This window comes from Lepidothrix coronata, unplaced genomic scaffold, assembly GCF_001604755.1.
Source record: "Lepidothrix coronata isolate B3197 unplaced genomic scaffold, Lepidothrix_coronata-1.0 Scaffold114, whole genome shotgun sequence".
Lineage (NCBI taxonomy): Eukaryota > Metazoa > Chordata > Aves > Passeriformes > Pipridae > Lepidothrix > Lepidothrix coronata.
The window spans coordinates 2,445,731-2,473,708 of record NW_016690294.1 but is presented as its reverse complement, the minus strand read 5'-3'; the positions used below and the strand labels follow the sequence as shown (position 1 = coordinate 2,473,708).

At 40.5% G+C, this 27,978-nt stretch overlaps 1 long non-coding RNA gene across 1 annotated transcript in view; it reads left to right on the top strand.

Moving 5' to 3' along the window:
• LOC108502195 overlaps positions 1 to 27,168 on the top strand; it is an 85,754-nt gene extending 58,586 nt beyond the window's left edge. Inside the window, exon 3 of the long non-coding RNA XR_001876363.1 lies at positions 27,061 to 27,168. This is a non-coding gene — a long non-coding RNA (uncharacterized LOC108502195). The remainder of the gene's footprint in view (positions 1 to 27,060) is intronic.
• The last annotated feature ends 810 nt before the right edge of the window (positions 27,169 to 27,978 follow it).

The window sequence follows — 27,978 nt, the reverse complement described above, 5'->3', positions numbered from 1 at the left end:
TGTGTGCAGTGTGTGCAGTGTGTGCAGTGTGTGCAGTGTGTACAGATGGTGTGAGCAGTCCTACTGTGCCTCCCATGTGCTGTGTCAGGGGCAGGGAGGGGAAGGTGCTCATCTGGGACTGGCAGGAGGGGGTGGCTGCACAGGGGCTCCAGTGGGGATGTTCAGCTCTCCACCTCACACTTCCTGTTACCCCAGTGTTGAGAGGAGATAAACCAGGACCAGGCTGATGGAGAACAAAACCTGTTCAATTAACAACAGCCTGCCAGGAAGATTCCAGAGGCTTATTGCTGTCTAACCAGCTGCACTATTTAATGTCTCTCTTTGTTACCGTTTCAGAGCACGTTGTTCTCGGGTGTGATCCTCAGAGTCAGTTGCTAGAACAGAGCCAATGCTACAAGACAGTGCTACTTGAATTTTTAAACTGATTTTTTTCTCTACTTTTTTATTGTTCTTTTGACATAGTTGATGCTTTTATTTTGGGGCAAAATTTCCCCTTTGCTGAAAGACGGTGTGACAATGATCTCTAACAGGAAGGGCAGAGGAAGTGGCCAGTTTGAAGTGAATGCTGGGGATGATTTAACAATGGAGAATGTGAGCATATGCTGAAAATTTCACTCTGAGGGTCTCTAATCAGACAACTAAAATCTAGTGTGAGTGGCATATTTAGTCAAAATCTTCTTGACTGATTTTTATTTTGTATATGGAATAAATTTCATATGCATACAGTCAACACCATAAGGATTTGATACTGCTGATTAATACAGTTTGGTGGATATTTTTGATTTATTTGTGACCAGCTGATAGATGCAGAAGACCATGAATTAATTGGGTTTGCTGATGATTAAAGATTGTTAACTTAAATTCTTACGGTCTTTTAGGATCACATCCTATAATTATTTGTAGAACAGGCAGAGTTTTCTAATAAAAATATACTTGATGGCCTATTGTTTGGAGATGACCACAGAATAAACATGGATTTTACCCATATGGGTGGACTGTTTGAGTGCCTGTTGACCATGTTCAGTTCTGGTTTCAGTAGACTCAGTTCAGCTGAAGTGAGTAGAACTGTACCTGCTTTTATCAAACCTGTACTTACCATGGCATGACTAAGTACACAGATGCCTTAAATAAAAGATGAGATGCACATCCAGAGTCTTTGAATAATATTGACAAAAAGTGGAATCGATCTTGGACCTCGTTGATGTTGAAGTGAGATCTTGAAGTCATGCAGGGATCATAAGCCTTTGATAGCACAGTTAATAAAGGAACAGAGGGTAATGAATCTTAGTCTCTCAGAGCTGGTGACATGGAAAACAAAGCTAAAAGTACAGCTACTAAAGTAGTGTGAATCTTCAAATCCTCAAAGCATTTTTTCTTTCTGGATCATACTCCTATGGTATAAATTGGCCAAGGGGTTTTTTTTTAACCCAGAGGACTACCAGAAATCCTTTCAGTTGTGGATTACTAGAGGAAGCCTTGTCACAACATCTAGGATTTTATTTGATAATGAAGATTTTCATATATATACAGTTTCAGGATTAGAATAAAGCTATTCCCCTGAGCAAGTATTTTCATTCGTCTGGATGGTTTCCCTTATTTCTGCTTCTTTAATTTAAGTGTAATGCCTTTGATATTGTAACGGGATACAGTCGGATGCTGTGATCCATTTTAAATGAGATTCCATAAAGGACTCATAGTCTTTTACTTTCCCAGAAGTTACTTGTTCTGTTTTTTTTCTGTATGGTATGGTATTTATTGAACAATTATAAACATGTTCTGTGTCAACATTCAAAACAATAAAATGTTAATAGGCAGGGAATGAAAGAAGTGCTGAGTCATTAGCTAGAGAGAAAAACAGATAACAAAAATTACCTCAATTAACAGATGAAAAGGGAATATAAGGAAACCTCTAGACTAATAATGTATTAAAACCAACAGAGTTTTAATACTTACTTAGCCAGCCTAAGCCAAAGTGAGCTGGTATAGTACCACTGAAGTCAGGAGCAATATTACAGTGTACACTGAGAGACAAACTGAACCCATGTTCATGAAGGGAGGATTTAATATAATCCTAGTTCACCCTAATCTGAGTTTTGTGGGTATGAGTTTTAATGGATAGGATAAGACCAGCTCTACAGGAAATACTGTCTCACTGAGAAACTACATATTCTTTCCACAGACTCTTCTTATGGTCCCGAGGGCTGCTGTGCAGCCTGTACCTGCACCAGCAGTAATGAGTGGAACTCACCTGTTGATTCAGTTCTTCTCACTCCTTTTGGATTTATCTTCTGGAAAATGCTTTGCATTCTAAGAGTTGTCTTTAGCATTTTAATTTCAAGTACATGGCAATGATAAACAATGCTCAGATGATAGGAATACTGATACAGGTTAAGTTTAACTCTGCGTTTTTTGGCCTGCAAGATTTTTTTTTCTCTAGATTTAACTGTTTGTAAGCACTTCTGTATTTAAATTATTGATGAACTACCTTGATTTATCTCAGCAGTTCTTTATGATTTGTCGGGGAGGATAAACTGCACCTGACTGTACCTGCCTTGTACTGACTTCTTGCTTATATAGAATTCTCCATGTCCTTGGATATCTGGCATTCGGGAGAAGGAGTGTAAATCCCTCCATAATTAGGCAGGAAAAAATTAAAAATCATCCAGTCAACCTGGAATTGATGTACACGAGAAGTCTCGTAGCTTCTAGACACCAAAATTTTAAAGGGAGGGGACCTGTTTGCTGAGTTAACTGTTCAGAAGGAAGAGTCAAAGAATTACTTTCACCCTTGCTGTGGAAATTTGACCAAAGTTAGCACTGGATGTGTTGAGAGAGAAAAATAAGTCGCTAAACAGTTTGGTAGTTTGAACGTGTGTTTGTGGCTCCTAGACACAGAACTCTGCTAAGCAGTATGTTATTAATGTGAGTTTTGAACAGAAATTGGGTTGCTTTTTCTAATTGTCAGAGTCCAAATAATAAAAATTGAAAATTACACTACAGAAGAGATTGAGATACTTGAGTTCTTAAAGGAACATAGGTTGTTTTTTTGTACCAAAAAGATAGACTCTAAAGAATAACCTGCTCTTGAAGAGAAAATTGAGAGTCTTGTGTGTACTAAGAGTCTAGTGCAGTCTAGGACAGACTGAGTCAGGTCTGTTTGCTGAGGAAGAGATGTTTACTACATATGTAAATGGAGGACTTTAGCTTTGTTCAAACAGTAAGCAGATCATCAATAATAGATAAGGAGTAGTTATCAAGGACAGATCGAGAGTCATTTACAGTGTAAATTCAGCTGGCACTATTTTTCTAGTCCTGTGCCAGCCGAGGTTCCTGTGCTGCCTCAGTGAGCTGCTGCCCAACCCGCAGTCTTGATTAATTTTCCTTCAGTTTTCAATACTCAAAGTTGCAGGGTGAAAAAATATGAGTCAAACTTTTGTTTCCTTTGTATAAGCAGAATTTGACTTATCTAAAAAGCTTCTGTTGAAGTGTGGTAAAAATGTTTTGTAATAAGTATATTCCACTTTAGCCCTGTGGAATCAGACATGGTTGGAAAAGCATGGGGTAGCCTAAAAGTAAAGGGGAAGAAAAATTAGTCTGCGTCACTGTGGAAGCCTCTTTAATTGTTAATTGGCTTATGTGTTCAAGATCCCTCTGTCTAATCCATAAATCAACAGGAAAAGAAACTTTGTTGTAATATTGTGCTGTATTTGCCTAAAAGCAATTCCAAAATGATCCCTAGAATTAGTAGCTGCATCACTTAGTTACTTCAAAGCTTGCTGGGTTTTTTTTTGTTCCACAGATTGCAGTGCGAAGAATTGCATCTGCCTGCTCAAGAATACAGAGAGAATCTATTTTTAAAAAGTATTTTAAAACATAGAGAGGATGCTATTCTTTATGTTGCTGCATCAAGAAATAATGTTGATAGACTGCACATTTCTTGAGCGACACTGGCATCTCGATTAATATTATTGCAACAAAATACAGGACATTGAAATCCTATAGAAATTTTAGCAATGGGAGCCTCTTGACTTTTTTGGAAGTAGCGTCAGTTTGCGGATCTGAGAGTCAGAAAGCAAGTAATCTTTTTAACTTTGAACTGGAACACATTTGATACCAAAATCACTAAGAAACAACAACCATCAAACGATCCTGTCTTTTGAAGTCACTTTTCAGAGTAGTGGCATTTTAAGAGAACACTGTAGAACTTCCAACATTCAAATATGCTTTAGAGTAAGCAAATACACAGGAAATGTCACCCAAATACTAAAGGCATAGAGCATCTCCAGACCATGCAGGCACTTAGTGTTCACATTATTTATTTTTGAATTGAAAGGATTTTTTGAAAGTGAACTATATTTTTTCCTTGTAAATACAAGTTCCCACAGTCATAACAAACTTGCTTTGTAGGTAAGAATTTGAAAGATGAACTTCCTCAATAAATGTTTGTTATATATCCTGCAAGGCTAAAAATCCTGTTTGGTGTTCATGGGTGAAATCCTTTTGGAAATGTGAGAAGTCAAATGCCACGATTCTAATTTAAAACCTCCTCACTCAAATATACTTTTACTCTGCTCAGTTTAGAGAAAGTTTTTGGGTTATGCTGCAGTGTTAAATTTCTTATGTGTTGATTTTGTTTTGCAAGCAAGTGTGAAAATCTGAATTAGCATTAGGAATTATTCAAAAGTTAGCAATGGAGAGACACAACTAAAGTGCTGATCATCAACTCACACTGACCTTAAGATGAAAATATTGAATTTTGTGTGGCATGCCAACTGTACAGCAAGTTAATCACTGTATTATAGGCACCTTATTACACCATAGCCATCAAGAATATTTGCATGGTAGTTCTGAGCCTTGCACTTCTGGATGAGAGAACGTGCCCTTTGATTTACAGCATCTAAAACCACTGCAGTGGTGTTACCATTTTTCTCTAGCAGAAACACAGCACACTGCTGTGATATTCCTTCAATTCCCCTGGTGTTCAAAGCAGTCCAATAGGGGAGGAGGTGTGTTATCACTGCCAGGAATGTTCATCTCTCCCGGTGACAAACACCCGAGGAGGGCACAGGGAGGGGCAGGTTTGGCTGCTACCCCAGGCACACCAGTCCTGCCCTTGGCTCCTGAGGAACCCTGAGGAGGGATCCTGAGGAACCCTGAGGAGTGATCCTGCGGAACCCTGAGGAATGTCTCCTGCTGGGAGGGAACCCACCCTCACGCTGGTTCCCGACCTGGCCGTTTCCAAGGCATTCCTCAGCCAAGGGGTCTGGCCCAAATCCCACAGCTCTGTTTCTGGTTTAGGCTCCATTCACTGCAGATATATGAACAGGTATTGAATTGTCTTTTAATCCCATGGTATTCTGGGATACATTTGGGAGAATGGCACTGCCCCTGCATCGAGGCAGGTGTTCCCATTTGTGTCCTGCATTCCCTTTGATGCCGTGAGCAGAGGCTCCATGAATTCCTGCTGCTCATAAACATCAGTTGAATGCTTTTAAAGGAAAGGGCAGTTTTTTATTCAGCCAGTCAATTACCCATATGCTATTTTTTAACACATTCTGAACACTTAAATAAAACACTATTCACACTGAAACAATTTTGATTTTTCACAATTTTTAGTGGTCCCCGCATTGTCTTATTTTTTCATCATCATTCTATTATGATAATAAGACTCTCATTTCATGCAGAACTGAGGAACTGAATTTGTCATGGGCATGACCTGCTAATGACACTGAGAGAACAGAGTCTGGGAGGTCTCATTCTTCTCATAAAATCATTTTGTTCCTTTTTTTAATGCCTATTCTTCAGAAGGGAAATTTTTAAGCAGAACTATAAACCCAAGTAGATTGAACAAACACATGTAACTTCTAAAATTTGTATACAAGTATTCAGATGCTAGTAGGAAATGTTGGTAATTGAAAGACTGTGTTTAGGTTTCTTAGGAAAATAAGTAATTTACTGCTTTTTATATGTATTTTCTAATATAATCCTAAAATTATGGATATCTGTCATGTTCCCAGCATACAGGGAAAGCCTGTGTGATGTGCACTTCTCAACTGTAATTTCACTGTGATTTTACAGGAAAAAAACCTGCCATGTTTTAGAAGGAATTAATAGTTGTGCTAGTTAAGTGTTTGCAAACAACAGCCCTTCACAGCAGTCTTTTATAAGGCTCTTTCATATATTTTTGTCCTAAAAGTATATAAATTCCTGCCTCTTTGACTGAGTTACTATTCAGTAAAACAGTTAATGGTTGAGGATTCAACGAAATGGTTAAATGTATTTGCCAGTCCTAAAACACCCGATCAATTCAAGTAGAATTCCTCCAAAAAAATCTATGACAGAAAAAAATGGTCATTGTAATATCTTCTTTTTTTTTGCCTGAAACACTTCATTATTCATGATGGTGTATGGACTGCATGTAGAACTTAGCTTAGGCGTGCTCCTTCCACACTTGGGTCTCCAGTGAGCTCTTAAAATGGCCTTAACACATCCCTGAGGCTTTTCCTTCCAGCCTAGTCCAGGAAGAGAGCTGATCAATCTCCATCCTGATCAGGTGACAAGGCATGTGGAGCCTGCCTCTGGTTAACCAGGCGGTGTCATGTGTGGGTTTTATCTGCTGGCCACATCTTGAACAAGTTTGTGCTGGGGCACGCTGCCTTCTCCTTGGACAGTTTGCAGTTTTTTACAAGGCTTTGGAAATAGGAACAGATTTTTTTCCCCCTCCCTTATGAAATGACGATGGATTTTGTCCTGTTGGATCTGTGGCACGTGGAGATGAAATGTGTACCCATAGCTGGAGGTATTTCCAAAGCTGTCATGTGCCATAAGTTGATGTCTGGGTCAGTCATGTCTCTGCCCTGCTCGTTGACACACACTTGACTATTTGTGCTGACATTTATGGTCTGCATTATATTAATGGCTTGTGATCCCCCTCTACGATTGCTCCATGTAAGGGAGTTTGTCCTGTCAGAGGTACTTCTGCTGTGTCTGTGTTGGTTTTGCAGATTCCTGTGCTTGCTGAGAACACTTGACTGATGCTGGGGAATGATGTATAACCTGCTAAGCCATCAGTGACAGATACACATTACATGTGCTCACAGCAGCCCAGATGGCAGTGCTGTGGGATCTGTTCTCCCTTCAGCAGGCCTTAATTGAGATTCAGATTGTTTTCTGGAATTTATGAAACTCTTAAAAATTACTGGGACGGAGTTATTTGAGACTGGAGGATGGATTTTTGATGTTGCATGTTCTCTTCTAAATCCATTTTATTTATGTAGGAGTTCTGCAAGATAATGTAGGTGACTTCAATTCTTCATCCTCCACATAGGTGTATTTTGTTGACGGGGGTCCAGCTTCACAAGACTGTCATAGGGATGATTTTTTTTCTTAAAATATACTCTGGAAAAGTATGAGAGAGAGAACTAGATAAACATTAATTCAAAATTGGCTTACTTAATACTTTGACTAATATATGAACACTCCTTTTAACTCTGTTTTTTCTTTTTCCTCCCTGTCCTTTTGATCTGAAAAATGGTGACAAGGGTGCTTAAAGTTAGGAAATGTGTTCTGCTAGTGAAGGCACAGGAGCTGGAGTACAGGAAGACCAACTTTCCTACCCTGTTCTTCCACAGGCATTGACAATATTTGGTGAATATAAGTTCATTTTTTGCTTCCATCTCTGTATCCAAAAAAGCAGACAGTCTCTCAAGAATCATGTTGCACACAAGCAGCCAATAAGCACTAGCTGACTTCCATATCCAGTGATGAAATTTATGATACAAATGGAAAATATTATCTGCTTTTACAAATTGTGGCCAAATACAAAGTATCATTTGCTAACAAGAGCGCTTTGTCTGAGTTAAAAGAACTCAATAGTAATCTTATAATGTGATTTCTGTGTTCCAATGCTGAACATGTGTAGCTGGTTCTACCATTTCCTATGAAGTGATTCTCTTTTCTGACAGTAAAAGTAACAAGGGGCTTTGCAGTCATGAAGAAAGTGAATTGGTTCTGATTTATATGAGACTTCATTGCTTTTCACTGTAAAAATCTATCATAACAATGAGATTCCAAGATAATATATCCATATTGCTACTCTTCAGGACAGTAGTACTCTGTACTCAGAAAATGTCAATGTAATTTATTTGCATTTATTTACTTTTTCTGTATTTTCCTTACTTGCTCCTGGTCATGTTTAGTTGTAGTTTCCTTTGGAAGCTGGGATGCCTTTGGGTACCTAAATGGGCATTCAGTTATAATACAAAAGTTTGATAGTTCTTTAGTTATCATAGTAGTATGTTGTAACTCTGAATGTGGAGAAGCCAGCTTTGAGTTGTCCAAAGGCATAATTTCTTATGGCAGTAAAACATCAAAGTGTCCTATATCTGCTCTAACATTTGTGAAGGTAGGGTTTGGGTTGACTCCTGCTTTCTGCTGGCAGAGGAATTCCCTCAGACCTGAGTAGAAGGGTGACTGTTGATGCTCAGCATCCAAACCCACCTGATTGTTGGAGTCTCTGTGCCTTCTGCTTTTTGCAGAAATGCAACTCACGGAGGGGTTTGGAGCTGCCCTGGAGGGACCACAGTCCCAGGCATTCCTCCAGGCAAACAGTAGCTTTTCTCCCTCAGCTGACATTCCTCTGGAAAGACAGAACCCATTTGATGTTTTAGATCACTAAAGCTAATAGAAAAACGCTTCCAGAATCAGTTTTTCTCATCTGATTGTTTTCCTCCCAGGATGTTGTTGGTGGCTGTTTCTTTTTTCTTGTGGTTTGTTTTTTGTTCTAATCAGTGTAATGCAAACCTGGTTATGTCAAAAACAAGGTGATGTACAACCTGCACAATACTAACGAGCTATTTAGTGTAAAAAAAAGTTAAAATCCCGACATTATTCAACTGCAAAATTGATCTGAAAAGGTTCAAATCAAGTCCCTTGATGCAATCCCCTGTGGTGATTTGAGGCACTGGCCAGTTGGCAGTGGAGGGTCAGTAACTTCTCCAGGGCAGCAGGAGCTGCACAGACACCAAGCTCACACATGGCAAAGGAATTCACATTCTGCACCTTGGTAGGGCCCTTTTGTCTTGTTAAGTGAAGGCACTGAAAGATTAGTTTAAATTTAGTGATGTTTTACTTCTAATGTGGATTTGTATCTTTTCCTTACACTGCTGTGTGTGGGGCAGACATGCCAGGAGATAGAATTCTGTGATTTTTCACTTATTTAAAGTATGCCTGGAGTAAATAAATTACTGCATTTTGATTTAGCATTTTTTTTTCAGTCAAAGCTGATGCCAAAAGAAATTCCAACTCACTCTGTTCACTGCTTCATCTTGAAAACTTTCATGAGTTTTTCCCTGCTATCCATTCTTGGTGTATCTGATAGAATTTTGCTGAAAGAGAATAAATTCTGACAAGCTGGGGGGATAAAAGAACCCAGTTCACCTTTCCTACCCTCTGCCTGTCATCATGATATGTGACTGTCTTTGCAGCAAAGGAGGAAACTTAGTCTTTTCTTTGCCACCTTTGCCATGAGGTACATCAGAAAGGAAGCATTTTGAAATGCAATCCTTGCTGCTGAAATGGAGAGCTGATGGTCTTTAAATTGGATAACGGAACAGTATAGAAATGGGGGTAAAATGCAAGTGTGTCTTACTCTCCACAGATCTTGGAAGTTTCACACTGAACAATGAAGAGGAGCACTGGGACTAGATGTAAAAAAAAAAAAATGCTCAAGGGGATAGACCTACCTCAGTGTGATTCATTGATTTAGACACAGCTCTATATGTCAGGTAAGGATGAAATGTTGAGACAGCTGAGATTGTTCACTTAGTGAAGGCAATCCCTTAGTAAGTGTTAGTGGTATTGAAATGAAGTGTTAAAGAATTAGTTAGCTGACTGTGAAAAAAAATGAATAGGTCTTTCAAATTACCTAATGGAAAGCTAAAGGCATTAGCTCCCAAGCAGGGAGTATTAAAGGCCTTGTGCTGCATTCACTGAGAGGGATGGAATGACTGCGAATCAAGGTCTACTACAGAAGATAAACAGCTTTCTGATAAATACCTTTGGAAAGAACCCGCTCTCGTGCATCTCAGGCTTCCCTAAAGCAGGAGCAGTTTGTGTGAGCTCAGGCTGCTGAGCTCATTGCTACTTTTATTAATCACTGCACTGTAACAATTAAAGATCATCAGTAGCGTGTGTAGAGTTTTAAGAGTAAAATGAGTTTGGTGCTCTTAAAAAGCTTAGAGCTTAACGGAGTAGTACATTTCTCCAACAAAGTGTAGCAATTACACTTCCACTGTCGTCATACTTCTGATGGATTTTCCCACCAGGAAGGGTGGCAGCTCTGCCTAGAGTTCCCAACTTGCAGGTCTTTGCATCACACAGGAGAACTTCCTTTTTCTCCCCCTCTTTCTGTGAAAGACGTTGTCAGCCGTGGGCTGAAAGGCAAGTGTTGCTCTTGAGTCACAGAACAGGTAGATTAGAGTATTTTATTAATGAATGGTTTCAGTGCTTTCAATTGACAAAATTAGGAACTTGACTCTGCCAGCTGACAACAGAGGGAGAATAAAATACTGTCTGGAGTCATGGAAACTAATAAATCCTCCCATGACAATATTTAACAGGTTGGTAGAGGGGATAAAATTACCTTTCATAAAAATACTGTGCAGATGGTAAAGCTATGGGAATTAAGACTGGATCAAAATTCTCTGAAAACATCAAATCGTGGAAATTGTAGTGGGGATTGATTAAGCTGGTGTGGAAATTGCTTCTGCCTTATAATTCTCCAAGGACTAGTTCAGATATTTTGGTTAGTTGATAAATCATCTAGTGATTTTCAACACGTCCTGTGTTTTGATACTTGACTCAACCCCCCAAATTTTTCGAGTTGGCTCTTTGTAACGTGCATGGCCTGATGCTGTAGGTGTTAGGTGTGCAGTGTGCAGAGGGAGCTCAGCAACTCGGGCATTTCTTGGCCTTTCCCATCTGAAGGATCAGACACATGGTCTGCCCCGTGCTGGTGTGGGGCCTGCCTGGGCACAGGCCTTGCTCTGCAGCAGCAGCCACTGGCAGGTGGCATCTTTCTGTACAGGGACAAAGGCTTTGGCTTCTCGGAAGGTACACGTGCCACCAAACCCTTGACTCAGTACTAAATGATGCTATTTGCATGCACAGTCAGCTGAACTGTCATTACAGGGGTAGAATTCCTGTTTGAACAGCAGTAAGACACCCAGACTGTCAGCACGTGTGGGGAGCGTGACACTCCATGTGCAGTGGTGCAGGGGAAGATGGTTTGAGGAAATGAGGGGCTTTAAGTTGGAATTCTCTCAGAAGGGACTTTGCTGATGCTACATGGGAGGCTCAGATTGTATCAGATTATATCAGATTGTATCAGATTATATCAGATTGTATCAGATTGTATCAGATTGTATCAGATTGTGTCAGATTGTATCAGCTGCTGCCTCAGTGGCACTTTCACACCTCCTGCTCATTCTGTTTTGTTTGGAGTTGCAGGACAATGGGAACAGCTGAGAGAATTTGGTGTCTGAATTTACAAGACAAATTAGGTACAACTGTAAACCAAATCCGTGTTCTTTTGATTCTGTGCTCTCACTCTTTTCTTTCTTCAGTACTTCTCTGAACATACTTCAAAAAGAATGTTGTGGCTTTTTAAGAGAACAAATGTATATTGACATTTGATTTGGGATGGAGTCAGTTTGTAATATAAACAATTTGTAACTGTTAGGATGCTTCAAGGCTTTTTCATTACATTCCTCTAAAATTTGGGCCACATAAAGGTCAGCAGAGAAAAATAATAGTTGGAAAACAAAAGAGAAAAATTTTGTTTCAGGGAAAGTGAAAGAAAATGAATAATTTTCTGTTAGATATAGATTTGCAGGGAAACTGATTAAAAAAAAGGTTTTTTTTAAAAAGATTGCCTTTTCTACCAGAATATTGTATATTACTAGCATGAAATGCTTGTACAAAGCAAAGTTTTCATGATTTATGGTGTTTACTTTTTGCATATCTCAGCTCAACAATGAAAGGAGTCTTATGCAGTTGCTCTTGGGCTTAAAGTCAGCTGTTATTTAGTATCAACAGTCTATCAACTAATAAAAGCTACAACATTTGATTTACAAACCCACCAGGAGAAAGATTTTGTTTGTTAAAAAGGACCTTTTCCAGTGCTATTAAAAGAATCACAGAGATATTTGCTGTTTGTTTTAGGTTTATACATCTGGCCTCAGTTTCCTATCAAATATTTGCACTTTTGAGCTAAAAATTGCTGGTTTCTGTCAGCAGTGCACATATCAACAAAGGAAAACAAGAACAGTAGTGCGAGTGGAAGGCTTTGATCTTTCACATTTTTCTCTCCAACTGCTGATGGTGATTTTTGACCCCCATGTGTTAAGAAGGTCAAAGAATCACTGCTAAGTTCATTCCAGGTGTCCTCAGATTGACAACAGATTTGTTTTATGGAGCACTGAAAATGGAGAGACAAAAGATGTCGGTCTGAGGTAGCACGGGAGGGGCAGGGTGAGGGGAAGGAAAGCTCCTGTGAGCAGTTTGTGCCTCAAGCAGCAGTGGAGGAGTCTGGTCCAGCAGCAGGGATGGCCAGGACAGAGCCCTGTCAGCCAGGACAGCTCTTCTGGGAGTAGGTGCTACTTAATAAATATTCTTCATGATGATATTGCAGTTTGTTTACAACCTGAACACATGATAAGAAAAGAAGAGAAAAAATGAAGTAATGCATATTCTGGGTCAGGATTTACCTGGAGGCTGCAGACACGCTACAAATTCATTTTTTGTTGGTCTGGGAAAAATGGCCTTCACGTAAACACTTTTTTTGTTTGCTGCTGCAGGAGCTGAATGATTCCTACCGTGCATTATTTTCACACGTTATTTTAGTCATATCAATAAAGTGAAGTAGCAGTATTTCACTAACAGTGATTACTTAAGTCTTACATTATAGGATTAGTGGGTTTTCTCTATAAAAAGGTAATTTCACACAATGCTGACAGTACACCAAACGTAAATCTCTTAGGTTTTGCTTTGCAAGATGTAGTTGTTTGTGCAAAACATTTTAAACATGTTGAATTAATGATTTTGGTCACTTTCTGATATATTTAGTGCTTGTAGCTACTAGAGCCTTGCTCCTGCAGACTTAGAGCTCATGTAACTTTGCTACAGTGTGAAACCACTGAAACTAAGCTTAGGAGTACTTTTGAAGTGTCACAGCTCTCAGCTGTAATTCCAGACTCCTTTTTATAATATACAACTACCACTGGTATAAATATTTCTAAAAAATTCTTCATAAAAAGATGTGATAACCATGAACGGCATTGATAAGCAGGTATTATTTATTTATATACATCACAGTGCTTTTGAAGATTTGTTGTGGTAGGTGCTTTTCCTAGTGCAGCAGGTTGCCTTCAATGTGTGCAGCAGTAAGTACATGGGTAATTCTGTTGAAATGTGTGCACTTCAGCAGGACTGAAGTCAAAGTGAAAAAACATGCCTTGATGGAGAATACCCAAAGGCAAGGCAGACGAAAAAATAAAGGCAGAAAATGCTATTATACTCATTTTAGTCATAGCAAGTGGATACACAGAGGTTAAACCACTTGCCTCAGGCCATGATGCAAGCCTGTGAAACAGTGAGGAACATAACCTGATTTCTTTTATCAATGCAGTCTTAAGCATGAGATATTCTTTCTGTTGGAGAAGAATTGTCTTATGTAATTGTTGACAATGTCAGAGTAGGATATTTCCCTGCTGTAAGGACTAGTGAGTTACATCCTGTTCTGGTGGATGTTTGCAGGAACTTTCTGCTACTCAGAAATTGTGGAAAAGTAGATGGTAGTGTGTAACTAACATAATTAGGGTAGGGTAATTACTGAGAATTAATGACTCTGTTACCAAGAAACTGTAGGTGTGTAGAGGTGCCTGTGTGTGGCTGCACAGAACAGGGGGGCAGCTTTCCAGTTTGACTTGTGTGTCTTTTTGTATTTCTTTACATTTATTTATTTGAAGTGCTTAAATGTAAATCTGGCTCATGCAATGTGAGTGTATAAGAATGCAAATCATGCTGCTCACTGTCTCAGTTACATATTTGTGTACATAATGCTTGTTGAGAAGATAGGAATTTACCTAGGACTTAGTAAAAAGAAGAAAAGGCAAAATACCCCGAACTCAGAAATCTCTTCAAATGTAAAATAAATGGGACAAGCAGGAAGAGAAGGAGGAATTTTTCTGTAAGAATTGCTGCCCCGAGTCGTGTCCAGCTTGGAGCTTGGTGCTCATGTGCCAGCTCCCTTCTCCTGCCTGTTCCCTGTGAGATGCAGGGCTCCCTTAGTTCAGTCTGTGGCACTGCTGGGACAGTGACACTGTGTCACTTCTTGCTCATGCTCTTGTGATTTCAAGGCTGAAGTGGCTTCCTTATGCTCATGAGGGTCTGTTTGGAAAAGTAGTTGGGCCCCCTTTTCTTTCTGGAGGAATCAGAAAAACGGCCTGTTCTGGTGTGCCAGGCAGCTGATTCTGCCCTTCCCATTCTGCTGTGTACTTAATGTTATGAATGTTTTATTAGTAATGTACAGAGAAAGAAAATGGAAGACAGTGATGTGTCCTGAAAAGTAATGTGATATTGTGACAGAAGTCCTTTCAAGTTTGAATTCCTTAAATATAATGACCCCGACTTCTTAACATGGTCCCAAACTGTTTCTCTTTTTCAATCTCTGTTCTCAGCACTGTGTTTTTGACACAATATGTATCTACTCTCTGCCTTCTTAATTTTGAAAACTAAAGATCAAATCAGCTTCATTAAAACAGTCATCAGTCTAGTTATTTAAAACAAAGGACATGCTTTGACACTACTACACTCTAATTACACCTAGAATTAACTTTATCATTGAAGAATCTGGCTTAAAATATAAAGAAAAAATTCTCCATCTGTACTTAACTTGACATTTGGACAATAGACACATTCCATGGATTTTCCTTTGTAGAAAACAAATCCAGCATGTTAGAAAAAGCTTCTCCTTCAGTACAGGTAAGTGCAAGGCCTTTGAAGTCAATGACACAGTGTGGAGTTTCTTCTCAGCTATTAAAAACTTTTGCTAAGTATTCTCAGCCATGTAAGCAAAGGCATTTTGACAAATCTCCAAAATAAATTTGGTTGCCCAGCTGGCTCAAGCTGGAATATTAACTGGGCCTTTTGTGCCGAAATAAACATCACCCAGTTCCATTTGTGAGCCTTTCCAGTTCCCTTTGAGTGGATTAATGAAGTGCTCTTTGGCAGCCTCCCCAGGCTTTTGACAGTCAAAGGTTGTTTAGATAAAGGGAGTATTGCTGAGAAAAAAATCAATATGAATTTAATATGGAATTATGAATTAAGCCTGTTAAACTTGCCTGTTGTGTTAACTTTTCACTTTTAAGTGCTTCAGATCTTTTCTCTTTTCTCCATTAAAATCAAATAGTCTATTTTAAGAGCTTTATCAAACTGCACTCTGAGCTCGTTTTCTTCTTTTAACTTCTTCCCATTGTCTTCCAGATATTAGCATCACAAAGCTTTTAGAGCATGGGAGACAATAAAACACATCACTGTGTCTCTCAGAAAAATACTGAGTTCAGTTTCAGCTGTTTGTAAATAATGGAACAAGGATCTTCCTTCATTGTTTTTTCCCCCTTTAATTTCTTGTGCCCAAATGGTGTTTGTTTAGGTAGTTTCCTGCATTGTACCCCACACTAAATAGGATGGGTTTTGACTCCTGCTGAGCAAATAAAGCCAAACAATTTTCTTTCTCAGCTGAGGTCATGTTTTTGATCATTTCTAGAAATACCCTTACTTGGTTAAAACTGAAGCTTTGGCTGTAGGAACTGGGGTCTTCTTGTTCCTGTTGTGTCTCTTCCTTAACCTGGAGTGGAAATACTCCAGTTAACTTTAATGGAAGTGACTTTAATTAGATCAGACCATGCTAAATGTGCAAATGCATTCAGAAAGGAGAATGTTTTCCTGTAATTGCTCTATACTCGGCAGTTATAAATATGTTCATAAAGCAGCTTAGACTGATGGGAGCTGATGAGATTCTGAGTGATGTAATTATATACTTTTGCCATCTAGTACAACCAAAAACTGTTTATCTGTTTTTTCTTTTCTTGTCTATATTAATAAGCTGTAGAAGTAAATAAAAATCCCTGCAGCAGTGGAAAGCATAATCACCCTGATTGTTTATTCCGAAAATCCCATTCACTTAAAGGGCTGGCAGTCTTGTCTTGAGTAGCAGCACTGAGCAGATGCTTTTGTTTTAATAGCCAAAGAGGAATTTGGACTGTAAAAACTGCATTTTTGATAGTAATGCAGGAGTTTTGGCATAACAAACTTCATAGTGCTTTCCATGCATGTGTATTCTTGGACAACTCTTGGTGCAATCCTTACAGGTACTGTTTTACAATGATCCAGGTGATCTCTGGACGTAATAGCTCTTCTGAGTCTAATGTGCAACCAGATGCCCCTTCCTCGGTTTAGAATCAGTGGTGGAGTTGCTGTGACTGTTCCTATCAGGCATAGCACATATTGATATTAATCATCATTCTTTTGCCTGTCTTCTTCTGGGGTTACTCCTGTGCATCTCAGCCTGCTTGCTCCTCCATCGTGTCTGGGCCCAGCTTTCCCTTGCCTCTCTCAGTTTTGGTCGTTAGCTCTGCTGCTGCAGACAGGCTCAGCCTGCATTACCTTGCCTGGCTTTCTGCCAGACACCCACGATTATTGTTTAGATAATGTTCAGGTAACCCACACCAAACACTGCACTGCCACAGCTCCCTCTAAAAGCAATTTTACAAACTCGCTCAAGATCTCTGGCAAGCTAAATGGGAAAAAAGGAACCCATCACCTCCTATAAATAATTATAGCTGTCTTTTGAAATTCACTTGCAACTGTGGCAACAGATAGAAATAATATAAAACCAGAAGAAACTCCCTAAATGGCAGTCAGATGTACTATGATACAGCAACCAGAGTAAACTTACTACCTAGAAATTTCTAATATAACTTCATCCACAAGACTGACTCACTGAGATGTGTTGGGCAAGATAGGTAGAAAAGGGAAAAAGGAGAGCTTCAGGAAGCATTTCCCCCCTAAACTTTATGTGTGAGCCAAAAGATTTTTCACATTCTGGCTGCTGAGAAGTGTCTTTCCTTTCTTGTGGTGCACAGGGAAAAAGAGCTGTTTTCCTCGTGACAGGCTATGTACTGTCTTTGAAAAAAGTGTTTGCCCAGGCAGCCCCGTTGCTGTGCCTGCAGGGACAGGGAGCAGTCCCCTGCCTGATGGATAGGATGGCCTGAAGCACTCACTGCAATTCCTACCATCCCAGGCTGCTGCTTTCCCAGAGAATGATGAAAATAGGCTTCCCTGCATCCCAGCATCTATGGATCCTGTCAGATAATAGAAATGGTTTATGCATGGATTGCTTATTGACCAGTTGCCAAATTGTTACTGATGCACTGGATTTCCTCACGTTAACTTAATTTATAGTGAACAGCTGTAACATAAGGAGGCTTTAATAAAGCCAAACTAATAACCCATTGGTTTGCAAGTGTATAAATTGTACCTGAGGTGAACTCCACGGAGCCAGGCACAGCGAGGCCACTGTGGGACTGCAAGCGGCTCACGAGGCAGCAGGGGATGTTAGCAGACAGGGAGAAAATTCCTCTCCTGTAATTCATACTGCATGCAGGCTGCCTTCAGTGCAGTGTGCTGGGATTTGGCACGTGAGGGTGTCCTTGTGCCAGTTGTTTCTGCTGGAGCTTTGAGTTGCCTTCCACGAGGACTCTCCATCAGCTCTGCTCTCTCTTCCCGAGCACTGCTCGCTCACCACTGCCAGGCAGGGCCTCTCTCTACATCAGTAGGAGCATTCTTTGAAAAGAAAAAATAACAAATAGAGCTGATTTTAAAACCCGCCACTTCCCATTTTCAAAAAGATAAATGGGAAGAGTTTTTATCGTAATCTGATCAAACCAGAACTTATTTCTTTTATCTCATGAAAGAGCCAATCCCCAAATATTCAGATGTAGCTTCCTGAAGCTCAGTCCTCAATTCATGTGTGACTCAAAGAGAGCTGACTTTCAGATCAGCGTTGAGCACCTGTAGCTCCCCCAAGCTTCCCTGGGAGCCGTTTGTGCTCCTCATTTGGGGTAATTGGGCCCTCAGAGATTCTGGCAGCAGCACTGACAGGCATGGCCAGGAGCTGTCCCTGCCTGTGGCACGGTGGTGGCAGCCTGTGATTCCAGGGCTTCTTGCTGAGTCCAGCAAACTCTTACGATGAACCAAGGGAGGGAAATTGTACCCCAAAACTTTGGAGGTTTTTTCTCTTTTATTTTTTTTTTGTTTGTTTGTTTCCCTTTCGTTTTCCAGGCAGGCATACATTTTATGTAGCTCTTTCCTCAAAGGCTCTTCCTGCCCTGCAGAAACTCATTCTGTAGATGAGCTTCCAAACTTTGCCTCGTGGAGGGAGGCAAACCTGCAATCCTGCAGATTTACAGCAGCTTCAGACTGCTTCATTCTATCACAACCAAATCATGTTGCCTGACAATCTAACTCTCCTCTTACTTAACCAAGAATTTTTAGGCATTTTACCAACACAGGCCCTCAGCTAATCTGTTCATATTATTACACCTTGTCATCTAGTTTGCTTTTAATGTGCAGATACTATTCTTTGCATTTTGTGAATGCTTCTCACTGAATTTAGGAAATTAAACAGGCTTTTTTCTGTCTCTTGATTGATTGGCACTAAACCTGGACATACAGCTTGGGGAAAAAATTATTAAATCAATAATGACTTGTGACAATAATAGTTATTGTCACATCTGGAAGAGATTCTAAGTCTTTTAGAGGGACTCTTTAGTAGCATGGTGTTGTCTGTTCTCAGTATCAAAATATTTAATAGAAGATTTACCAGTATGACTTTAAATTATTGTAATATTAGTGAAACAAGATTAGCACACAGGGAGGGAGTAGCAGAGGAGTCTGTTCCACATGCAGAAGGCTATGAAAAGTCTAGTGCTATATTTAAGAGATGAACAAACGGCTGCAAGCAGAGAGAAAAGAGGATATTTAATGTCACAGCTAAAAACCCAATAGGTTTATGGACCCTCCTGTGTGCCAAAAAATCAGAAAGTACATACGATTTGAAAATTGCTGTGCCAAGCTCTAGGAATTGGGCCTCACTTCAAATACCTATTAAATATGTTTCTGTACAACAGGGCCATCAAGCTTAGCTTATTTTGTCAGGAGATGGTTAAGAGTGAGAATTCTCGCAGTCTGTGTATTTTCCTGGTTTGTGTTACCATGACAGAGGATTTTGAGGATTTTGAGCTGCATTGCTCTTTTTTTTTTCTTTATGTCTTGTATGGAGGTCTCAGGCTTAAAATCAGAACATGGCCTGTGAATTAATTGTGTGTGATTTTAGGTGAGGACAGGGGCAATTTTTGGTTGGATGAGAGAAGGAGAAAGCAGGAGGTGTGTTCAGAGAGCTGCTCAGTGAGATGCCCACACTGAACAGGATTCAGTCAGGGGCTGCAGCTGATGGGCTCTTCAGTGCTGGGAGCCACTGCCCCTTTGTTTGGGCTCCACTCAGGGCCATGGAGAGACAACCTGATCAGTCTCTCCAGACAAAATTTCACAAGAGGGACTGTCTTTTCTTACAGCGAGTTGGATTTTTATTCCTTTGCATTTTGGAGAAGGTGTGGTTTCAGACAGGCAGGAGGGGTGGTTTCCTACTGCACAGGATCAATTGCTAGAAATGGTGTGTTGGCTTCCTGGAGAATCCAGAGCACTGGCTGGCATGGAGGGATCAATATCAGATGTTTGGATGATGAAGTTTTGACAATTGTTTTTGTATCAACACTTTCCCTAAAGCAGGGATGGGAAATTCTCTCTTCCTTGCCAAGGTGTGCATGAGCCAGCAGACACTTGTGGCAGGTTGCACATTGATCCACGTGTTAACATGATCAGTTGTTGATTCTTTGAGGTCAGGGAAGGGCCACCCACACATTTCCATCTCTTCTGCTACGGTGCAAACACCTCTCAGCACGTCAGCACAGCACCACAGTCTCTCTTCTGCTTCTCACCAAAACCTCTGGGCTCTGAGCAGTGGCACAGGAGTGGCGAGGCAGGGGAGCTGCACAGGGGCTGGAATGTTGCAGCTGCTGCCTGGAGGGACCCACGGGCCAAACTCTGCCTCGTGCAGGAGACTGTGGGAGGGCACAAGGAGACCAGACCCACCCAAGGCAGCTGCCCTGACTCCTGGGGACAGCCAGTGCTTCCAGAACAATCGCCAGTGCTGGGAGCCTTGGGAACTGAGCCCCAGGTCAGTGTGCCAGCAGTGCAGGCTGCTGTACACAGAATAATGCACAAGAGTTAGCAGGGACTTACAGCCACTGTGAGACTTCGTGTGCAGGTTCTGGTTGATTAGTGGGGTTTTCTGCGTTCTCAGTAGGGTTTTTCAGTCTGATAGCTCCATGTAAATGAGGGCTGCAGAGTGCAGTTGGCTGAAGGCAGGTGAGAGCAGTTGAAGGCAGTGATGCTGGGCTGGTGATGGGCCTCACCTTTGGAAAAGGAGCAGAAAGCAATGGAATAGCTGGGAGAATTTAGGGAGGCCGTGCGGGATCCTGCCCTGTGCTAAGCTGAGGCAGGAAGCTTTGAGACTGACTAGCAAACAGCTGGAATAAAAATGAGCTGGAGCTGCTGAGAAGGGAGATGGTGCCTGCTCCCCAGGACATTTCCAGCAAGAAGTAAAACTATGAAAATTAACTTTGGAAAATATGAGACACATAGAAATAGCTAGAAAATGGGACTGCTCTAAAATTTCTTTGTCATCTTGGTAGCCAGATGATGAAGTAGATGAATGACTGCAAAGCTAGTGATGTTATAAATAGTCTGGGGAGGATTTAAATCTAAATTATACATTCCCTGTAAACATTTCAACATTTTGTTTAGGATTGAGAAGCAAACAAATGAAAGAGAAGAGAAAGTGAAATACTGTGATAGGTGATGTTCAAACTTCAGTTAAGTTGGAGAATGTTAAAGGAAATCAATGTTTTGAAGAGACTGGGGCAAGAAGGGTAGTTCTTGGTCACTAGGAGACAGTGTGAAGAATGAAAGGAATAAACATCAGCTGTAGAAAAATATATATATATTTACTGTTTTTTAACAAAAGCCTTGAACTAGAGACATTCTGAAACAGGAAAAGAAAAATTCAGAAATCCCTGAGACCCAAGCCACTGCAAAAACCAGTGGAGATCAATGTATCTTTCATCTAATGCAAGTAAATATTTTCTAGTAAATTGTGTCACAAATAGCTGTAGCACAGCTGAAAACAAGATTTCCATGCATCAAATAAATATAGAATGAACACCGTGACATTGAAACCAGAACTGGACTTTAAAAACTATGAAGTGTTTCTGTCTAACAGCGTGATAGGATCTAAAAAGTGTTTCCATGTGATTTTTGTTTTCCTCTTAAGATAAAAACATCCTAATGGTTGAAAGGAAATGAAAATATTTGGAACAGCTTGTTGGTGTTTATTCAGTTGTTACTTACTTGGCTAAATGTTGCATAAATGTAGGTGTAAAATATAAAGTGCAGAAACTTCTCTATTAAAATTTTACACAAGTAAACTCTTAATGAAATAAAGATTAGAAGTTTGACATGATTTTAAGAAATTAGTGGGACTTCTCTGATGCACAAAATACATTATATTTGTAAACTGTTGTATGGTATAAGGACTTTGCATCTAAATCCTTTTATATGAGTCAAAATAGGTATGCAAAAGAGATTCTAAATTTTTAGGGGAAAAAAATCACTATCTGACAGTTACTTTAAATAGTGCCATGACTGTAATGATGATGATAGTTAGAAAAATAAATCCGACTGATTTCCAGAATTTCTCCAAGATGCAATGCCTTTTTAATAAGGAGATAATTTGACAGGGAGAAAAAGATTTATAATACAGAGGTACTTTCATCTGAAGTTATGAAGAAACTACCTACACCCCATTATTAACTCCTCTAAGTTAACTCCTTAAAAAATCCAGCTACTTGTAAGTAGGAGGCTGATCCAGGACCTGCAGGTTTCAGATCTGGGAGCATTTTACAGCTTGGGGTGCACAGTGTGTTTTGTCAGTTTAGCAGCTGAACCAAACAATGGTAAAAACCCCAAACAAAACAGAAACAGATTCTTGAGGTGATGAACTTCTCTACTGATATTTCATGAACACCTCAGCACCATATGAGAGGTGTAGACTTATTCTCTCTTTCCCACCCCCTGGGAGTAGAGGAGGGAATTGAATTTGCTTTGTTGTAGAGAAGGAGGCTAAGCCTGGATAATGGATGAGAAGAATGATGCACAGCTCTGGATTTCCCAGAGAAAATCGGGTCAAAACCATTGTATTCAACCTAACTGAAATCTCATTTTCATTTAAATAATTTTCTCATCTTTAGTTAAATAACTTGGGTGGGCATTCATCATCTCCACACAGTCAGAACCCATGGCTACCAATCCCTCCTTAAGAAAGACAAGGACAAAGATGAAACCAGCCTCAGCTTAGAACTGTTCTAGAATTCCAGACTGGTTTTAAGCATACGGTAGGCAGCTGTTGTCAGGCTTGCACTGACAGGCCAGGATTTGTAATGTTGTGCACAGTGTCAGTTTGTCATATATTACTTTCAGAACAAATTTCGGGGGAGAAGGGTAGAAAGGGGAAAGAACAACTATTTTTGAAACCTGTTGTTTTCCATGTTTTTGTCAGGCTGAACATTCTCAGAGTTGACATAATCCTGAGCTCTCACAGCCTTTGTTTTCACCTTGTTCATTTTTCATGCTCTCCAATACAAGTGTGGAACTCCATTGATCACTGATGGGTGTATCCTGGTGATACACCTGCACCAGTGAGCGGAGAAAACTCCTGAATCGGTGTCTCAGCTCTCTCAGTGCCATGGCTCATGCCAGCACGTACATGGGCAAGTAGGAGGTTCTGTCTCAGAGACTGTTCCTAAGGACTGTTGTCCCACCTTCCCCAGAGGTGGGACACAAGGATGTGTGGTTGGGAAAGCTGGTATATTCTGCTTTTTTTAGAAGACAGATGTTCAGGAGCTGCTCCCCTTCACTTTTCATACCTACAGAATCAGCAAGGAATGGCTGAGGACAGAAGTGAAGGACTGGAAAGCAAATGCAGGTGTCATTTATTCAACCTCATCCTCCTGCTCTAAAGGAAGAATCTCCTGGGAGATTGTTGTCATACTGCTTCTTACAAACCTGCCAGCTTCAAGGGCTTCAGAGCTTTCATACATGAGCTGCTCTAGTACTTAATTGTCCAGGGCTTGACCATAGAAAGGTTTCCTGATATATTAAGTTCCCACTGCTGCCAGTGAATATTCATAATCCCTCAGGGAAGGATGGAGGAAATCAGTCTTTATACTGCTCGGTGCAGTATTTTATGTAATTGAAGAATTTACAGTCTACTCTTCTGATTTTTGCTCTAAATGGAAGAATTCAACTTTTTTTTCCACCTTTCTGCTAAGCTTAACAATTTCCAAAGCTCTCAGCATTTTTGTTGTGCTACTTTGGATTCTCACTAATTCCTCCAGCTCCTTCCTAATGAAGCACTTCAGCCATGACACCATCAGAGGAAAACAGAATTACTGCTTGTGCTTATAGGTGACCTCCCAGAAAATGTTCCTTTTCTTGCAGCACCTGCATATTATTAATTTGACTTATTTTATTGCTGTGTTTTTACTTCCAACCCTTTTTTCAGTGCTGCTGCCAGCGCAGTCATTCCCCGTTTTATGTTTGTACATTTGCTGCTTTTCCTCTCTAAATGAAGCACTTTGTACTTGTTGGATGCTGTTAATATGGAAATATCTAGACTTACTAGACTCATTCATGTCTTGCTCCTGCAAGGTTTCCATAAAACATCACGAGATTCTTAGGTTTAAAGATCATTAATGTTTATTTACCCATACCTTCTTATTTTATTTATTATATTTGTCACTATGCTCTGCTTTGTATACGCTTATGCTTGCTCATGCATACTTTATGAATATAGAAATTAGTATCTCATTAGCTTGGTAATTAGACCAGTGATAAACAGCTGTTTGTTTACTGTGCAGGCCAAGATTTCTGCAGAAGTTTGTTGTTTGGAATCTCTGTCACAATAAAAAACGTATATGGATGTGCAATACCTACTGTTAATCATTACTGCCAGCTCAGTGACATCTCAGTTTTTAAGACAGAGAGCAGTAAAAGGGAAATGGAGCATCCTTTAGCCATGGCAGAAGCCGTGTTATGTGTGCATTAGCAGAACACTGGGTGTTCCCTTGGCCCGGGATCCCGGAGTGCTGCAGAGGGTACAGATGTGCAGAGGGAGCTTCCAGAACACAGCACAGGGATGCAGACAGAGGCAGAGCAACGGGACCTGTCATTTCTGCAGCTTGAGTTGGATTGGATGTTATCAGCATTTAGAGACCTCTGGCAACTGAGGTTTGCAGGGCTCCTACTTGCCCTTAGATTTCAATTCACTTTTGGCTTGGCCCCCCCACTTCCCCAATTCACAGCATTCCCAGGCCAGGGAGTTCCCTGTGGATCAGTGAGGAGAGAGGAATTCTTCAGAAGAATGAACTGGAATCATTTGGAGCGGACATGCTAACAGGCATTTTTTAGGATCTCAGTAATGCTTGTCCCCCAACACCTGGAGAAATGATGGCAGCAGATCTGTGTGGGTGTGGGAAAAGCCTTCCAGCTGGTGGAACTGTTCCTACACACCTGAGCTCATGGTCAGAGTAGGGCACCTGGACGTGCAGAAAACCCAACTTACTTACTTATTTTCATCTCTCTGAAACAGCACACCTTGGTTGAATTAACCTCCTCTTCATTAGTATTTGCTGATTATCAAATTAGGAGGGAGGCCTTGGGTGTGTAGGTGAAAAAAAAAAGTGAAAAAAAAGTGGGACTTACAGAGAGATCCTTTTGCTGCCTTCCAGGAGAGTTCCAGATAGTAGAGCAGGGAAATGTGTGAAACCCTTGCAGAGAAGGCTACATAAATTAAATTATCTTCTCCTGTAAGGCAGTGCAGAGAAAAGATCAACCTGTTCCCAGACAGCCCCATTCTCTCAGTTCCCCTATGCAGCAATAATCCTTTAGTTGAGTCCCCAGAAGGTTCACAGAACCAAAAGTTCACTTAGGCAGGGAGGCCTTTATCAGATGTTGTCTGCTCTGCTTTTTCATTAGGAAAAATGTCAGTGCTGGAAAGGAAGTAAGCATTACCCATAAGATTATTATTTGCTAAAAAGTTTATCAGAATCAGGTAATTAGCTGACTGTCTCATTAGTCACATTGCCAAAATGTGATTGGTATTCTGTGTTTTGTGCTGTCTTAGCAGTGATTTTTTTTTCATTGATTTCTCCAGCCTTTCAGTTTATTTTTAGAAATAGAAAATGTGTCATTCTGGCTGCTTATTTCATTTCTGAGAAAAGAGAATGTCCCACAGTGGGAGAGTTTTCAGGTATTCATCAGCTATTCTTGAAAAAACATACGATCACACCATGCCTGCTCTGAAACTCAGTAGATGAAAGTGGGGAAATAAATTGCAGAATGCTCTAGGATTTGAGGAGTTGAGAAGCACATGTATACTTGAGTCTGTTTTTTATAAATGGTATTTGTCTTTTCTGAAAAACTTCATTGACAGTGCAGGAAATATCTGCTGAGTGATGTAGGATGTTTTTATTCAAAATTAAAATTATCTGAAAACTGTAGTTTTTCGAAATCTCAGAATGCTGCTGAGTATTGCCAAATATAAACAGAATAGAAAACATGCAGTATTGATATTTTTATTTAAATCTTGGAACAAGTCAAATACTTAATAATGGGGATTGTGATTGCAAGACTTTACATTTCTGAGGTGTTTGTGTTCTGTCACAGTTGGCTGCCGTGTATTTGGCTTTTCCTTTGAGATTGGTGGAAATCTTACATATTGTATTCTCTTTCTCTCCTTGTTTTCCATGTGCAAGAAGTGAACACTTCTCTGGGCAGTGTGCTCACCTCCCCACGCCTCAGACTGAAGTGCAGGTGTGGGGAAGGCAGAGAGGACAGACGTGCCCCTCCTCTGCCAGTGCAACAGGAGGCTTTAAAGCTTTTCCAGGGCCTGCCTGGAATTACTTCTCTGGTTTGAGCAGTTTGAACAGCAGTGTTCAATTCAGTTACAAAATGTGTTGTGTGAATGGCTTGGGAACGTGTTGTCAAACAGCAAATGATGGTGACCAAGAGCTGGTCTGGAGACAAGGGGCTTCTCTGCAGCTGCCTCCAGCTTCCTGGTGAGCTCTAGGATTCCCTGGCAGGACTTCAAAAACTGTAGAAGACCTTGGAGATAGTAAACAATTGAGAAATACCATTTTGCAGGTACTTCCTTCCCTTGACAGTTTAATTTTTGTCCATCAAAGTATGGTTGGAATTCCCCAAAACGTTCCACAGCATTGTAGTGTGTTGTTTTTAGTCATATCATTCAGTTCTCTGTGCTTTTCCCCCAATTACTCAAAATACGTGTGTGCAGATGTTCACAAAATGTTCATTTTCATCTTGAAAGCTGCTGTTGTCCCAATAAACTTATTTAAAACTTGCATTCTGTGAAAGTTGTTTATAAATTACAAAGCAAAATTAAAACAAACGATTTCTTAGATGATCTCTGTGACAAACCACAATTAATTAAGTAACAATTCCAACATTAGTTAGCTGGCAAGAAAGCATGTATTCTGTGAAATAATGAAAAAATATAAATTTAAGAGAGCAGTGACATTTGCAAAATGTGTGGAACTCATCAAATGACTCTCTGTTGTGAGCTGCCTTTGCAGCTCTAGTTCCTGTTGGCATTGGCTGGCTACGCTGTGATAGAGCGTTGCTCCGTCTCCAGCAGCTGCAGTACCTAAGGGATGGGGGAGATGGAGGGTTCTGCTCCTGGAAGCACAGTTGTGTGGTAACTGGCATTGATTTTTCTGCATTAAATCTCTCCTATGTTATTTCCAGGCTACACTCCTGTTTCCAAAGTACTATTGAAGTCCAAGCTCACAGATGGAATCTGTAAGTAGTGTGTGAGGAAGGGTAACTGCTGTTCCTGACTGCACGTAAATGAGGTGAGTTCCTCAGCTTTCACTGCCTGAGAAATGCCTCATTATTGCAGTGATGTGGTTCAGGAGGCTGAGGTTGGACAGGCCCCCTCCTTTTGTGGTGTTGGTTAGGATGCAGTGGGTGATGCACTAAGGAGGTGCCAGCTCAGTGGAGCTGCAGCAGTGTCACAGGGCAGCAGAGGTACATCTGCACTGGAGGAGGAAATCTGGGGAAATGCTAAGCTGGAGCTGGCACAGCTTGCTTAGCCTTCCTTGGTGACAGACTGGGGAGGGACATCCAAATTTAAGCTAGGAGAGAAGGAGTGGAGTTCTCTCTGCCTGGTGCTTCACCTAAAATAAACCAGTGAGGAGGTGTTTGAGGAAAGCCTGGATGTGGCACTCAGTGCCACGGTCTAGTTGACAAGGTGGTGTTAGTTCATAGGTTGCACTTGATGATCTCAGAGGTCTCTTCCAACCTCGCTGATCCTGTGATTTTGTGAAAATCCAAGGAAGATGCATTGTGTAGTCATCACATTAGGAAGTGAATGTTGGTCCAAAGAAGAGTACAGCAGGGGAAAGAGAAGAAGATGCACGAGCTGTTAATGTGGTCTTTTGGACAGCTTTGCTTTGAGGGGAGTACGTAATTTATGTGCAATTATGAGGAAACCTGTGAAAAACCACTGCTGGAAAGAAAGGAAAACTGGGACATTTTCATTGCCATACTCCCTTCTGCTTTAAGAAGTGGCAGGTCACATTCCAATGGGAGAATTGTGGTTTCTGCTACAAGATCTATAAACACCCCAAAAAGTTTATGGCAAGTGAAAGAACTGTGAAATTA